The sequence below is a fragment of the Stegodyphus dumicola genome, chromosome X2 (genome assembly GCF_044657685.1).
Source record: "Stegodyphus dumicola isolate Sdum_Otavi_A_Nest chromosome X2, ASM4465768v1".
NCBI lineage: Eukaryota > Metazoa > Arthropoda > Arachnida > Araneae > Eresidae > Stegodyphus > Stegodyphus dumicola.
The window spans coordinates 117,678,615-117,693,993 of NC_140781.1; the positions used below are offsets into that span (position 1 = coordinate 117,678,615).

Genomic DNA, 15,379 nt, shown 5'->3' on the forward strand with positions numbered 1-15,379 from the left:
CCTGAATGTGACTTCTCTGAATAATCTTGCAACAAGATTTCGCACAATTTAGCAACTTTAGATTATTCTCATTTATCAGGACAATACTCGAATCTGTCTTTTAATAGAAAATTAACGATTTTTAGTTCAATCGCTTGTATGCGTAGCCATATGTATAACGGTTACGGGCATTCGTGTGTGGACTCTATTACGCATATCTAGGTATCTAGGTGGGCGGCAGTAAAAGATGCAGTTATATAATAAGAAGACTGTAGGTTACCTAGAATAGATCTCTAAAGCTTATTACGAATGCGCATATACAATAATCTACTGGCAATCTAATTCTCAATAATCTACTGGCCCACTAGCGGCCGAGCGGCAAAGTCGCTAAGCATTGATAGTTTGTTCCGAGGTTTGAATCCCGCGAAAGGGCTGGATGGATGGTCGTTTTCATGGCTTTCTCATGCGTAACGCGTATACGAACCTGTTTCTCTTAGAAAGTCCTCCACAAAGGCATCCCTCCTACCTCCCTTTAGGCAGATAGCCCTCGAGTGCTTTGCCGTAATGAAATAGACCAAAACCAATAATTTACTGAGCATAAATAAAAAAAAATCTCGGAATTTATCAAGAGAAGTAATACTAATTTTTCAAGAAAGCCATTGAAACAACACGGCTAATCTTTTACAATCTTTTATTAGCCCAAAGAGGCAATTTGCCCAGAAGGCTTAGCATTTTCCGTTGATTCACTATAAACGGCGAATCACCTTTTTAAATTGTTGCCACCAAATATTAGAGCCCTGTATTATATTTAAAGAAATTAAATGATTAAGAATCTGCATAAATGTATGTATGTTTCTCGCATTGTGATAAAACAACGTTCTAATAGAGCCATCGATTTTTGACTAACGTATGTCTCCACCCTAATATGGGCATCTAGAAGCCCTAATTTGGAATGTGGAATTTGTTTTATTATCTATTTCCTATTTTATCATATTTATGAGTTTTTGATTAAGAAACTCAACAATTTCAAAGCTAACAATGGCAACACTGTACGAAAAAAAAAGACATTTTTATCGTCAGCGCGCTACAATGTGTATCGGAAATTCTAAAAATATGCTCTTTTAAATATTTTGTAATATTGCCGTTGAATTGAATTTTATGGTTTAAGTGCGAGGGACATGATATTTAATAAATAAAGGTAACACATAAAAAGACCATTTGGGCGTAATATATGCAAATCAGGAAGAATTTGAATTGCACAGGTAACGTTTTAGGGCATTGCTGAAACATATTTTCTGTTGAAAAATTTCAAAATTAAGTGAAAACTCGTAACTGCTGAAATGAAAGAATGATGAAGACTATAGGACAGTACCAGATCAAAACATTTTGCAGCAGGAAGAGCTTAAGATGAATGGGAAGAAACGAAAAGATGAATATAAATTATTAAGGATGAGTGACACTGGACGTAAACAAGCTATTAAGGTATGTACATAAACTTAACTAGAATTTAATGCCATCGTAGCTTTGGGCCGCACTCTGCATACTGCTCAAAATAATATTAACAGAGCTTAACTAGAAAAAGGAATATAATACCCTTTCTTCAAGAAAAGAGAACTGATTATCTATTAAGTTTTATTAATATTTCATTTGAATTTTGCCTTAAACAATGTGCTATATATTTCTCCTTTAAAACAAGTTGAAGAGTAATTTCTTTTTAAATGCTTCATTTGGATTATCGTATTTATTCCCTTATCCGTGCTCACACGTGCATTAAATAATCCAGAGTTTCGCGCAGTTTTTGAAGATTTTCGGCATAGCCGTGTAAGATCAATCGTTTTCATAAATGCTCTAATCCACTGGTCTGGCCATAAAGATCTGTATTTTGTCAGATCTTCTTAAGTCCTCTTAAGAACCTTTTTTCTCCATTTGACAAGCAGGAATTCATGTTAACTGAGTATCCCGGAGTTAATTGAGTTCTGCAATTGTTATATTTATGGAGATTGAGGAATCAGACTTGGGCCTTCATTTAGGTTCAGGTGACAGCTAAAAGTAACAATTCTGGCATGCTGTTGTACTGCAATAAATAAAACTTTCTTCCAAATCAGCTGCCTTAATATATTCTGCCAGTTAATGTTTGAAAATATAGTAAGATCTTTTCGAATTTTATTCCTAATATAATCTTTGCACATGCTCTTTCTGATAGTGCTAAAGATTTTCGAAAATACTTAAGTTTGGGTTCTCTTAAGGGGTATCAGCAACCCCTATACCGACAATGCTAAATTGGCCATTTTAGATGTACCATTTCTCAATCTACTGTAGATACACGCTTGAAATTTTTTGTGTAATTAAAGTATGCTCATCTGATTATACTGAAATGAGCTTTTGAAACATTTTTAATTTAAGAGTAATTTACAGAATATTTTGTTAGGCATACTAAAATTTAGCACTTTTCTCACATAAAAAATTTTTTTTCTTAGTTTATCACAAAAATTCGTTTCAGTAAATATTAGGAAACCTAATAAATAAGTCATAAAAGTTTTAGATACCTGTGAGTAGTAGTTCCTGAGGAAAGATACATCGAGTATAAAAAAATCACGTTTGAAGAAAAACGCGTTTTTATAAAAAAACCCTCATTTATCAAAGTATTCGATGAAAAATTAAAACTATATTTTTTAAAGTTCTAATTTTCAAATAGATTAAAGAATGGTATTTTTAGAAAGATAAAAGTGTAGAGAATTTGAAAATGCAAAAATCCGCAATGACCATTTTTTGAAGATTTTTGGGTTCCAACAACCCTCAAATACATTCAGTTGTTCCAATTAAAAAAAATATATGTATTCTAGTCCATTATATTTGATAATTTGCCTTTATTTGTTTGCTTAAAAAGTATCATGCAAAATAAATTTACGTGAGATATTTCTAATTATTTACTCTCTAAAATCAAATTCTCACTCGTGTGATAAAGAACGACTCCGAGAATAAATTAAGATCAGTTTAATTTTACTTCAATAATTTTTAAGATCACTCTTTTCTCTCTATCATTTGTCCAACTGGAGTAGAAATTCTCTCCTTCACCAATTTCTCAATCATTTTGGAAAAAAAAAAAAAAAAAAAAAAAAAAAAAAATTGTATTTGCAGAAAGTAATATTGCAGTGAGTTGAGAGTATGACACAAAACCTGTGACTGGTTAACCACTGTTTTCTCATCATTTTGAGAAGAAAGATAGTAAGAAAGTATAATAGCATAGTATTATCAATAAAGGATTAAACATATCAAAAATGCGTTTCCATGGAAAGTCTAGATGAGGTTTTTAATAAAAAGTAGAAGGTGCTTTACTGCTATGCTCGGATCCTTCACCGGAACACATCTTTACTGGCTATGCAGGGAAAATTAAAATCTATTCAGTGCTTAAAACTCTTTCGCTCGAGTTGTTTCGCTTGTTAGAATGACCCTCATCAAAGACGCTTTTTACCTTTATGTGAATGAAAACTGTCATCTGGATTAAAATTCTGCCATCGATAGCCATTTGAAAATACTCTCTTTTTCCTCCTAATGTTTTTCCTTAAGAAGTCGCAGATAGAAACAAACCGGTCCCGTGGTCATCTGACCTTCAACTTAGCCGCCCGAAGACAAATTTCTCCTAAGCACTCCGATAGTAGCCATGTTCAAGGATCCTCCGATTTTCATTGCTACTGCAGAAATGGTTTAGCATTCAACACGCAAAAATCAACTCTTCACTTTCATCCGCATCAAACTGTAAGTATCCTCTTTGGTTACTATTCAGAATTGTCTGTCGCCCGCTGCGGTTGTAGGGTTAATAACTTTTGAGATGCATCATACAAATCGCAAAGTGAAAAACTGTGAGTAAAATGTTTTTAAGAAGGATGATATTGGTGTGTTAAGGGAAAGTCATATTTAAAACCAGCCGATCTTTCAGCACTTGAAATATTTTTCTGTTCTGGTACCTGCTGTAAACAGTATCTATCCATTCTTAAATCTGCTATAGTAAGTTGAAAACAAAAGAGGAAGATCAGGAAATTCTCAGAAGGGGGTTCAGCTCCATTGGCAAGGAAAAAAAATTATGTAACCGTATGCTATTTTTCTATTTATTTCGGAAAATAATTGAATATTCAGTATGTAAATATTAGGAATTCAGTAGTGATGATGTTCTAGTTATCTGGTATTATTCTTTTATCAATGGTTTATTTAATAAATTGTTAGTTAACAGCAAAATTTATACCACATTAAAAGTTGAGCCTCTGATTTCAGCTTATAATGATGTATAAATTTCCATTTTAAATTTTATCGCTATTTTTGATGAATTTAAACGCTATTTTCGGGATGAATATAATAATGAAATAATATTCATTTAAAAAGTATTATCAAGAATTTTACTATTTAAAAAATATAATTTATTTCGTAACGTTAATTATTAAACAATAAATCAGTTCATTTATGCTAAAGGTTTTAGCTTTGATGTATGCTTTGTGGAAATAAACTGAGTATTACTAAATAGCAACTTTTCCTCAGAGTCTTATACATTAACAAATTAAATAAAATATTATGGTAATTTGTTTCTGTTGCTTTCAGTGTTGAATGATGTTTGATGGGTAATATATTAAAAAATCCGTAGACAAAGTTTTAATACCAGTGTATTGGTATAAATACCAGTGTATTGCAAAAGGCATTCGGCCTTTTTGTCCTTGTTTGTTAACCGATTCAAATTTAAAACTGTTCAAAATCAAATTCTATATTCAGAAAAGCCGGCAGATTTTTCTTTCACTGCGATGTGAAATGGACACAACGGATTTCAGATGCCTTGCTGCGCTAATTAGCTGCACGAATGCATTCTATGGTATTTTTTCTCCAGTCGGTAAAAACTATTCAGCTTAATATGAAAACCTATTTCACTTGTTAAATTTTGTAGCAGTCCTTTTATGAATGCTAAGTTCATATTTTCTTCTGTTTATTTTAGCAAAATAAATTTTAAATGACTACAATTAAGACCGTTTTTATCATTAAAATAACAGTATATATATATATATATATATATATATATAGAGAGAGAGAGAGAGAGAGACAGAGAGAGAGATACAAAAAGAAACATAGTAATAGAAAAAAATTAAAAACAAAATTTTTTAAAGCAGTCTTGCGCTATAGCTGCAGGGTTGAAGTAAATTAAACTTAAAGTATCTAAAGTTAAAATTAATTGGAATTAAAGCAAGGCAATCCCTCAACAATATTAATAATTGCGACCGTGGATAAGAGGTTTAACACTGTATCTAAACATATCAAATTTGAAATAAGAATTCATCAGTAGGAAAAAATCGAAAAATAAAAATGCGAAAGGGAAAAAATATACAAAATTATAATAATATATAAAAAATATATATATACATATATATATGTATCGTCTTACATATATATATTACAAATATACTTTGTGAGATAAAAATATGTAAATCAGCATTACAATATAATATTTAATAATAGCCTTTTAATTCCTCTTTTTAATTTTGGTTATTTCCTCTTTATTCTAAGAAAATTAATAACATTTCAGGACTGCGACATTTCTAGAAAAATCTATATCTCATGACTTGTGTAATGCAGATGACGTAGCTAACTGGGAACCTGAACTCAAAATTTTGAGTACTGAAACCTTTCTACCTAAACCCAAAACTTTCCTCTTTGGTGAGTTGCCATATTGGATAAATGCGCACTTCGCTTCTATCTCTGTGTGCTGCTTGGACGCAATATTGCTGTGCTCTCTTCCTACCGCAATAATATCAAAAATGCAAATGTTTTTTTGAATAGGCACGATTAAAGTGCCAAGTAAATTGGGGCCACAAATGCGAATTTAAGTAAAAATGGAATTTAATACGCATCGACTGTCAAGTTTCCTATTCATTATGGATTAGCATTCTATGCAATCAAAATTCTTTCTCTTCAGTATGGAACTACGATCTGTCCACTGTATGTGTTGCGCAGTCAGTATTTCTACGTTTCTGCATCTCAGTGTTCCCACTTCAGTACTTTTAAAATGTGTTTTTATTACATATATATTACACTGTAAAAAAAAATCTGTAAAGTTACTAAGAAAAGTCGTGGAAACTGGGATGCCATGGATTATTTGAGTAATCAAAACAGGAATTTTCTTAGTAACTTTACAGAGATTACACCTGTAATGGTTACAGATGTTTGACATGTAATGTTACAGGAAGTTATTCTGTAGGCATAACAAAGTTTTTGTATGTTGATTACCGAAGCACATGCCTGTAAAGGTTACAGATCTTTGATCTGTAATGTTACAGGAAATTATCGTGTAAGTATAACATGTTTTTCATATGTGATTTACCACTGTAAACATCTGTAAAGATTACAGGAAATAATAGTGTAAGTAGATCGTAATTTTTGAATGTGAATTACTAAAGGGAATATTTGTAGATTACTAGTGTTCTGCTTGTAAGGTTATTGCAAGTGATTATGTAAGAACATGTATTTTCATGTGAAATTTTAAAGGATATATATGTAAAAGTTGCAGATAATTTACTTAAAAGTTCTTCCAAATAATTATGCATATAGAACATATTTGTCTTATACAAAATACAAAAATGATATATTCCTAAATATTAAATATTTTGATTGTAATATTACTATAAATAATTACACATGTAGAACATATGTTTTATGTGAAATGTCTACAGCTACTGCTTGTAACAAAATATGCTGCATTTATTTATTTGTGGGGAAAGGGAAGTTATGTAACTTTAAATATTAAGTTTTTTTTTTAAGGAAAAATACCTTAGATTTTCTAAAAGATATACAACATTTTCTTTCAAAATATTTCCAATGTTAAAAAGAAGCTCAAATTTTATGTTTTTCTTACATCTGCATTACTTTCCTTTATTGAATTTTAAGACATCTCAAAGTTACATATGCATCACGAAATAGCTGGGAAAAAAACTTGTGTATTAGACTTAATGGTTTTTTGCCAATAAATTAGTAATGTTCTAGAATTCCCCCGCTGAACACTGGTAGTTCGGTCCGAGGTGCAAATCCCGCGAATGGGCTGGTTGTATGGGTATTTTCATGGTTTTCTCCATGTGTAACATGTATATAAGTCAGTTTCCCTTCGAAAGTCCTCCACAAAGGCATTTCTCCACTTAGGCAGATAGTCCTAGTGTGCTTTGCCATACTTAAGTAAACTAAACCAAATCATTCTCCTTATACCCAACAGTGTAATCTAAAGAGACTGCAATTGGATATGATTACAGTAAAAAAATATTTTAATGAAATTGTTTCAATAAACAATTCTAAATATTTTTTCAAATTCTAAAAAAAATTACTTATGTAACTCAACAATGAACTTAAATTCAGTTATCACAAGTTATCCAAAATTATTTTCATGCTTAATTGCATTATTCATTTTAATTACAACATATAATTCTTTTAGGCATAAATGCTTTTTAATCTCTTCTGCTACTGACCATTAATTGAAATAATAGATTAATTAATCGGACAGTTGTACAGGTATTTTCCCAGATTTAAAACTTTATTAATAAATTACATTCTTCTCATTGAATACAAAATTGAAGAGTTAATTAGTCCTAAATTTAATTTTTCAAGTATTCCTTCTACTAAAACATTTATTGCCTACAGGCAGCCAGACAGTATGCTGAACACTAGCATTTGGCTCTAGATTTAAATCCTAGAGAATGGGCTGCCTGTGTAAATGTTTGTGTAACATGAAGTTTTCCTTAAAATATTCCTTTCCTTGGACAGATGGCCCTCTCTGGCTTTGTCATATTTCAAATAATCAATTCAAGCATTTAATGTAGGTATGACTTCACAACTTCGTCCCAAATTCTAACTGAAAAATTGAACAGAATCCCCTGATACTGTGTCTATAATACATGATGAATATAGAATGATCTTAAAAATTTAAGGAAGAAAATATAATGTATTTGGAAATGCCTTGATCCTATAATTATATTTTTATCTGCTATGCCTAGAAAATTAAGAAAAGAATGTAAAAACTGAAGATAAAGAATTCAGCATTAATAATTGATATGATAGTAGTAATAAACTAAAAATTTTTTAATGAAAAATTGATAATGCATAATGGCTCCTTAAAATTTTAATTTTCTATCCTACTATTAATGGAACTAATTTATCACTATAATCAAAATGACTCAGATTTTCTTTCTTTAACTGATGTCAAAAATACGATGATTATTTCAAAGTTCCTGTGGATGATTTAATTGTTCTAAAATGTTTCTATTCATTTATTAAATGGTTCAGATTAATGTTTTTGTTATCATTATTTCAAACGACTTTTTAAATCTTCGGGAAAAATGTTTAAATCTTCATTCAACAAAATTATATTTTTAGATAGATTTTTATGGAATAAAAAATTCTGTAAGATAATATTCATTCACACAAGATATTAACTTAGTATTTGCTCATTACTTTACAAGTATTCGATGAAGCCTTTTAGTGTAACATACAGGTTACATAAGGAACCATTTCATTTTAACGTAATATTCCATAATCATATATTTTATTTCAAAAAATATCATATTTTGAAAATATTGGATATTGCAATGGATTTCGACTCTTTATTCCAATACACAGAATATAGAAACAAAAATAGGTTTATTTTTATTTGAAAACTATCCAAAAGGAAAATAAAATAAAAAATAGGTAAAATTTATATTATTGTTATTTTTAATTAACTAGTTGTGAAGGTGCAGTCCTCTTCTTCTTAGGATTCAAAGCATGGCTCCTAAATAAAGAAAAAATCACATTCGTTAGAAGTACACAACATATTCTAAATTTGTTATGTGACATTTTAATTTAGAATCTCTTCATAATAATTGCATGCACTTGCACATATTCCAAATGATTTAAATCTTTTTTTAAATTAAATAATTAAATTGCAAACAAGATTCCTTTTGGTCCTTTCATGAAATCATAAATTGCATGTATCATCCATTTTTGAAGCAAAAACAGTACAAATTTAAATAATTCAGAAATATTGCAGAAAATAATTTGAGGTTTATTAGATATTTACTATATTTATTTGTAATATAAAATAAATCTGTAAAGTAGTTTTAATAATGATCATATTTTTTTTAAGATTAATTTCTCTAGAAATTGAAATGTATTAAGGTAGCACTTCTCAATCTGTGGATCATACAGCTTGCCCTCATGGTCCTCCGAAGTTTCCAAAGGAGACAAAAAAATTTAGTTGAAAAATCTCAGAGTTTAAAAAGTTACATATGACAATCATCTATCACCTTTTCTCGTAAGATAGACATTTTATGAAATTTATTATTGGTTACCCTACTTACAGACTTCCCACTCAGTCTTAGCAGTAAAAGATGAATTTAAAGCACTATAACTGTGGTACTTACCACCATATATCCAAATATACTATCATATATCCACTAAGACTGTGGTCTTACCATCATATATCCAAATATAGAAGAGCCATGCAAGAATTACAAATCATCCTTCTCATTAATAATCTTGAAATATTAGAAATATAACTTTTCTTCAATGGACTTAATTATGAAATATAACGGATTTTAATTATATATTAAAATATAAGTGTACTAGTAGTAATATATGCTAAAAAATTGCTTTCGAAGGGAACAGCAGCAAGGTGATTCACAAATTATGATAATTCACATAATCTCTATTCGAAAAAAGTTTGAGAAACGCTGAAACAGGAGAATAATTAAATTATGGTTAATACTGGTAATTTCAGCCATATGCTTTAAGCTTGATGATCAACATTAAAAAATTCTCAGAAAGTGTTAGATCAAAAACTACTTTTCCACATAATATGAACTTATACGTAACAGCATTTAATACTTAGCTCACTGGCAAAATATACAAAATTTTGAAATGCAAGTATATATATATATAAGGCCAATAATATAGTTATCAACAATTAATGCATGAACTTCAATACTTACACAATTAACAAACACATGAACAATGATGTTACATGCATTCATCCTCTGAATTAACTAGTCAGTTTGGGTATTTTCTATCTTAGATGTCGCAAAAATTGATCATGGATTTAATATTTTAAATGTTCCTCTCATAGACATTTTAATAATTGTATTTTTTACATAGAGTGTCATCTTTAGTTTTACAGATATTCATTTGTTCACTTATTACGATTAAGTTTTACAGACAGAACAGATGATACCTGATTACATTAAGTGGTATTTAAGACAAACTTACTTATTGGTACTTAACACAGTTGCTAGAAAAATATTACATAGTGAAAGACAGGGTACAAAGTCAGAATCTGAAAACTTATTGACTTACACTAAGCTATTTAATGCTTGAAATATTTATGATTAGATAATATCTTTTACATCATCAATATCTAACAGTGATATGATATACTTTAAGTATACAGTAAAACCACTCTATAACTTTTCCATAATTTTGTACAATTTTGATATTTAATGAAGGTGGTTACTTCACAAAGCATGATTCTCAGTGATAATTAATATCAATGTTTGTATCACCAGAATACTTGACATAATCACTTAAAGAGGTATAGTTGCTAAGGAAGGTTTTTCTATACTTCAAACAATGGTTTACATATTTTAAAAAGTATATTTTTCTGACACTGTTATTTAAAAAGTGTATAACTCCTTCTACTCTTAAGCATAAAAATTTGAAATTTTTATGCTTAAGAGTCATTCATTTAGTTGTAACTTACAGGAAGATATCTTAAATGCCTAAAATGTTTTAATTTATGAAAAACAGCAGTTAGAGTATATTGAAGGGTGCTCCCTGTATTATCAAGGGAGTGCAAGTTTGTGCAATTCTCTGATGTTTTCTTAAGTGAAAATAGGTCGATGTGTACATGGATAAAGTCAAGGGAGTGCGCGATGCCAAATTTGTACAATTCACAGATTTTTTTTAAGTGAAAATAGGTCGATGTGTACATGGATACCGAGTATGTGCAATCTGTCTTCGTGTAGCGGCGGTTTTTGGCACACAAATCGTCGCTACACAAGCCAAAATAACATGGTCAAAGAATTGCACAAACTCGGTATCCATGTACTGCCAAAAATCGCCAAATTTTGCCAAGGGGCACCCATAAATATGCTTTTACCAAAACAAGCTTTAAGGCATACTGTCAATTACATTTTAAATTCCAGTGATTTTTCAACACTAGTTCAAATACTCTAAGCATATGTTTGCATAAGTTACATAACTTTTGCATCAGCAAAATTTATAACTTAGCAAATATGAACTATGAAAAAAAAATATTTGAGCTTACCTTGACCCTTGGATTTACTAAATCTATGACACTTTTAACGCCAAAGAAATTCGATGACCGAAAATACGCGATGATTTATTTAATCTGGTTTTAAAATGGGTCAATTTAAGTTTGGCTATATCAACAACATATTACTCAGTATTGTTGGATAGTGAATTTGTAATTCTTTTTCATTCTTGAAATATATACACATGACAGAATTGGAATAAAAATTTTAGGTTTTTCAGATGAACTCATAGATTGAACTAATTTGCTGAATTTTATCAAGTAGTTCTTAAAAATACAACCAACGATTAATTAAAACCAACTGCAAATGGATACTCTTTGTCAAAAAGGAGCAGTAGAACTTATTTTAAACATTCAGCAATAAATAGTTTTCTGAATATACTTTTTAGCGTAACGGCAGTTTCAAACATAATAAAGAGAACAACATTCATTCTAATGAGGATAATTTTGAAAATAATTCACATTAAAATATATCTGAAAGAGATTTTTAAATGAAAAGATGACACAAAATAATTATTTTCAAAAAATACATGTTATCTCAGATATAGAAGAAATTTGGCATTGAGCTGAGTATTGAAATTAATATATGCAACTGACGTATCATTACTAATATTTCCATGATTTGATAATGAATGCTATAACTATTAAATATTAGCAAATGCATTTTATAATGAACTTTGCACCAAAATTTATAGTAAATTTATATGTAAATTTACATTGTAAGTACTAGAATGAATGTTGTACCATTTTATTAATATTTTACTTTTCAACAAGCATAAAGGAAAAAATAGAATTTTTTTTCTTTAATGTTCCTAGTATGTTACATCATAGTTAAAAATATGTCAAAGTCACGGCATTTCGATTGCCTTTTGTAAATGTTGGTTATAATGTAACTTAATAGATGCTTTATAAGTTGGTAAAGACTGTCCTGGATTAAAACTATCTTTAACACAAAAAATAATATACATTGAATACTTTTACAAATATGTAATTGCTATCCGACTATATAATCTTTTAAGGCGAACTTATCGCATGTATTAATGAAATGATATTCCATTTTTAATGTATGTTAAGTTATTTTGTCGAATTTTTTAAATATATTACATTTATTTTTTCTTTTTCGTTGAGATTAATAATAACATACATAGTGTAATAATGCTCTGAAAAATATTCTAAAGCAGTTCACGCTGGGATTAATGATAACATGTATGGAATAATAATGTTACATCTGTCAACAAAATGAAAAATATGAATATTCTAACGCGATATGTTTTAAAAGATACATAAATATTTAACATGAGAAATTATTAGACTATAGATAGAACATTAATATTAAGCTTATTTGTTTTTAAACTAACATATTAACAAATTTGTTTCTGTTTATAAATATGAGCAGTTTAACTGCAGACACCTGCAGATGTAACGAATAAAAGTTGTTATTTTACTAAATGGAACACAAGCTCTGTGATTTGAACTCTAACAATAATTCAACACAGGTTTATTTAGGAGCATTAGAATTATAAGCTAAACATTAAAAGAATTTAATTATAGATAGTGTAAAGAACATAACAAATACATTACATAAAATTAGTAAAATACACGTCAAACACTATTTCGAACTTACCTCGACCATAGCAAAAATAATGGCTAACATGGCGACTATCGTTGAACTCTCCCGCTAAGACGTTGTTTTTCCACCTTCTTCCTGATTGGTTCTTCTCTCTCAGCCGTTTTAAGCCACGTGATCACACGCTACGGACAAAATCCAAGCAAAACTTCTTGAAAAACTCCTGTAGAGTTTACAGTTTCGTTTGGTTCTGTGTTCGTTACAGGTATTTCCTTCGTAAATGTTCGCATTTCTGTAACTATACAAGACTTTTGTCTGTAAACTTCGAGGTTTTTTTTTACAGTGTATACATATTTCGTCTTACACCCAGACATATATATATATATATATGTGTGTGTGTGTGTGCGTATGTAAGACGAAAAATAATAAAGATTCGTGTTTATATCTGTTATTATAAAGTTTAAAAATGGAGAGAAAGGAAGGGCTAAAAAAAAAGATAAAAAAGTCTCAATACGAAAAGTTCCGTAGAAAGAATGTGTGCATTTAAGCGTAACCAGAAGCATTAAAATTTTATTCGCAATTCCATTTATTTCTCTGCATTACAAAAATACTTCGATCACTAATATACCAAGATTTAAAATTTTTTTTCTTTAACACTTTTCATACTCAGATTTGTTCAAAACAAGAAAAGATTAAAAATTGAACAGTGTTTTGGGAAATAACTTGCCGACTTTCTCCACAAATACTGCCCAAAACTTTTAAGATTCGCAGCTTCGAGACGTTCTATATACTGCTAAAAGTATATATATAAATTCAAATAAAAATGGAATTTAATCCGCCTCGACTGCCAAGTTTCTTGTTCATTGCGGATCGGCATTTCGGTATTCTGCGCAATCAGAATTCTTCCTCATCAATTAGTTATCTATGTGCTTCGCAATCAGTATTTCTGCATTTCTACATCTCAGTGTTCCTACATCATTACTTCAAAATTTGCTTCATTACATACATATATCATAATTTTTTCACATATATGAGTATATATTAAGATATAGATATAGATATAAGACAGAGAGAGAGAGAGAGAGAGAGAGAAATTCAATCTGGACTAAGCTAATTATTCAAGAAATAATTTTTATTTTTATTAGCTTACTGTAGGTTGACTATGTATTGGATTTAAATATTTTTATTTTCATATTACCACCATTTGTAAATTCAGGAAAATTCGAGGGCCAGAACTAGATTTTCCAAAAGATACGAGAAAAAAATTACATCATTTTAAAAGTATGAAACCGGTTTCAAATGTAAAGAAATATCTGATAACTTGAATTAAAATTAATTAATTGCGTTCTTTTGGACACTGAGTAGTTTTAGTTTACCGTATGAACGAGTTCTTCATACAGGTGTAGCTAATACTCTCATGTTCCTCCGTGAAAACTACTGGATAATTAGATCCAGACAAAATGTCAAACGAGTAATAAGAAACTGTGTTTTGTGTCAGCGTTATAACTTCTGATCGATGCAACAAGTCATAGCACCATTACGTTCATCTAAGCAAATACCTTTGATGTTACAGGACTGGATTATGCAGCTCCACTTTTCGTTAAAAATGAAGATACGAAGTCTAATGGCCTTTTGTTTACCTGCGTAGTGACTATAGGTATTCATCTTGAACTAAAAAAAGATCTCACAACTAAATCTTTCCAAAATGCTTTTCGTCGATTAATATCAAGAAGATGGTTGTGCTTTTGAATACACTCAGATAATGCTCGTACGTTCAAGACAGCTGATGGCGGAGCTCAGAAAGATGTGGCAGGTATTAAGCCATCCCCTATGTAAAGAATTATTCCGCAAAGGGCATTCAGTGGAAGTACATCATCGAAAGAGGAGCCCAGTGAGGCGGGTTTTATGACAGATTTACGCGATCCGTTGAAACAATATTAAGGGCACAGGCGACATCGCGACTGGGGAAATGCAACTATTTCGTGACAAAAGTTATTAGGATATAACTTTTATCAAAATAAACTTATACTTCAGATTCTTTTTTCCATTCAAAATAGACAAATTGCATATTATATAAAACACATGAAATATAAATTAAAAGCCTAATGTTTTTAAAAGCAAGTTGTTTAATTTCTCTTGCCTTTGACGAATTTTTTGTGACAGTGCGCTAGTTTGGTACATTAAAAAAAAATACTGCATTAAATTCCTTCAGATGTTGCATGATGGTTAAAAACATACGCTTTAAGAATAATAAGCAGTATTTTAAGTTTTACTTCAAAAAATAAAAATGAATTAGTAAAATGTTTTGAAAATCATAAAAATAACAGTAGTAAATTTTTAATGTACCCAAAACTAATGATCGTAAATTTTATAACCTGCATAGTTTCAAAGAAATATTTAAGATAAACAATTGTGGAAAATTTAACTCTTCCAGGCTAAACAGCTTTCAAGAAAAGTGTAGCGAAAGTTAAAACAACACATTTTGAGAAAAATTGAAAAAAAAAAAAAAAAAA

At 29.7% G+C, this 15,379-nt stretch overlaps 1 protein-coding gene across 2 annotated transcripts in view; it reads left to right on the forward strand.

Moving 5' to 3' along the window:
• The first annotated feature begins 3,579 nt into the window (after positions 1-3,579).
• LOC118195536 (uncharacterized) overlaps positions 3,580-15,379 on the forward strand; it is an 81,582-nt gene continuing 69,782 nt past the window's right edge. Inside the window, exon 1 of one of the 2 annotated variants that reach the window (XM_035366862.2) lies at positions 3,580-3,735. The gene's annotated coding sequence lies outside the window, so the exon portion shown is untranslated. Of the gene's footprint in view, positions 3,736-3,818; positions 4,069-15,379 lie in introns of those variants that run through there. The other variant, XM_035366863.2, reaches the window with a different exon arrangement.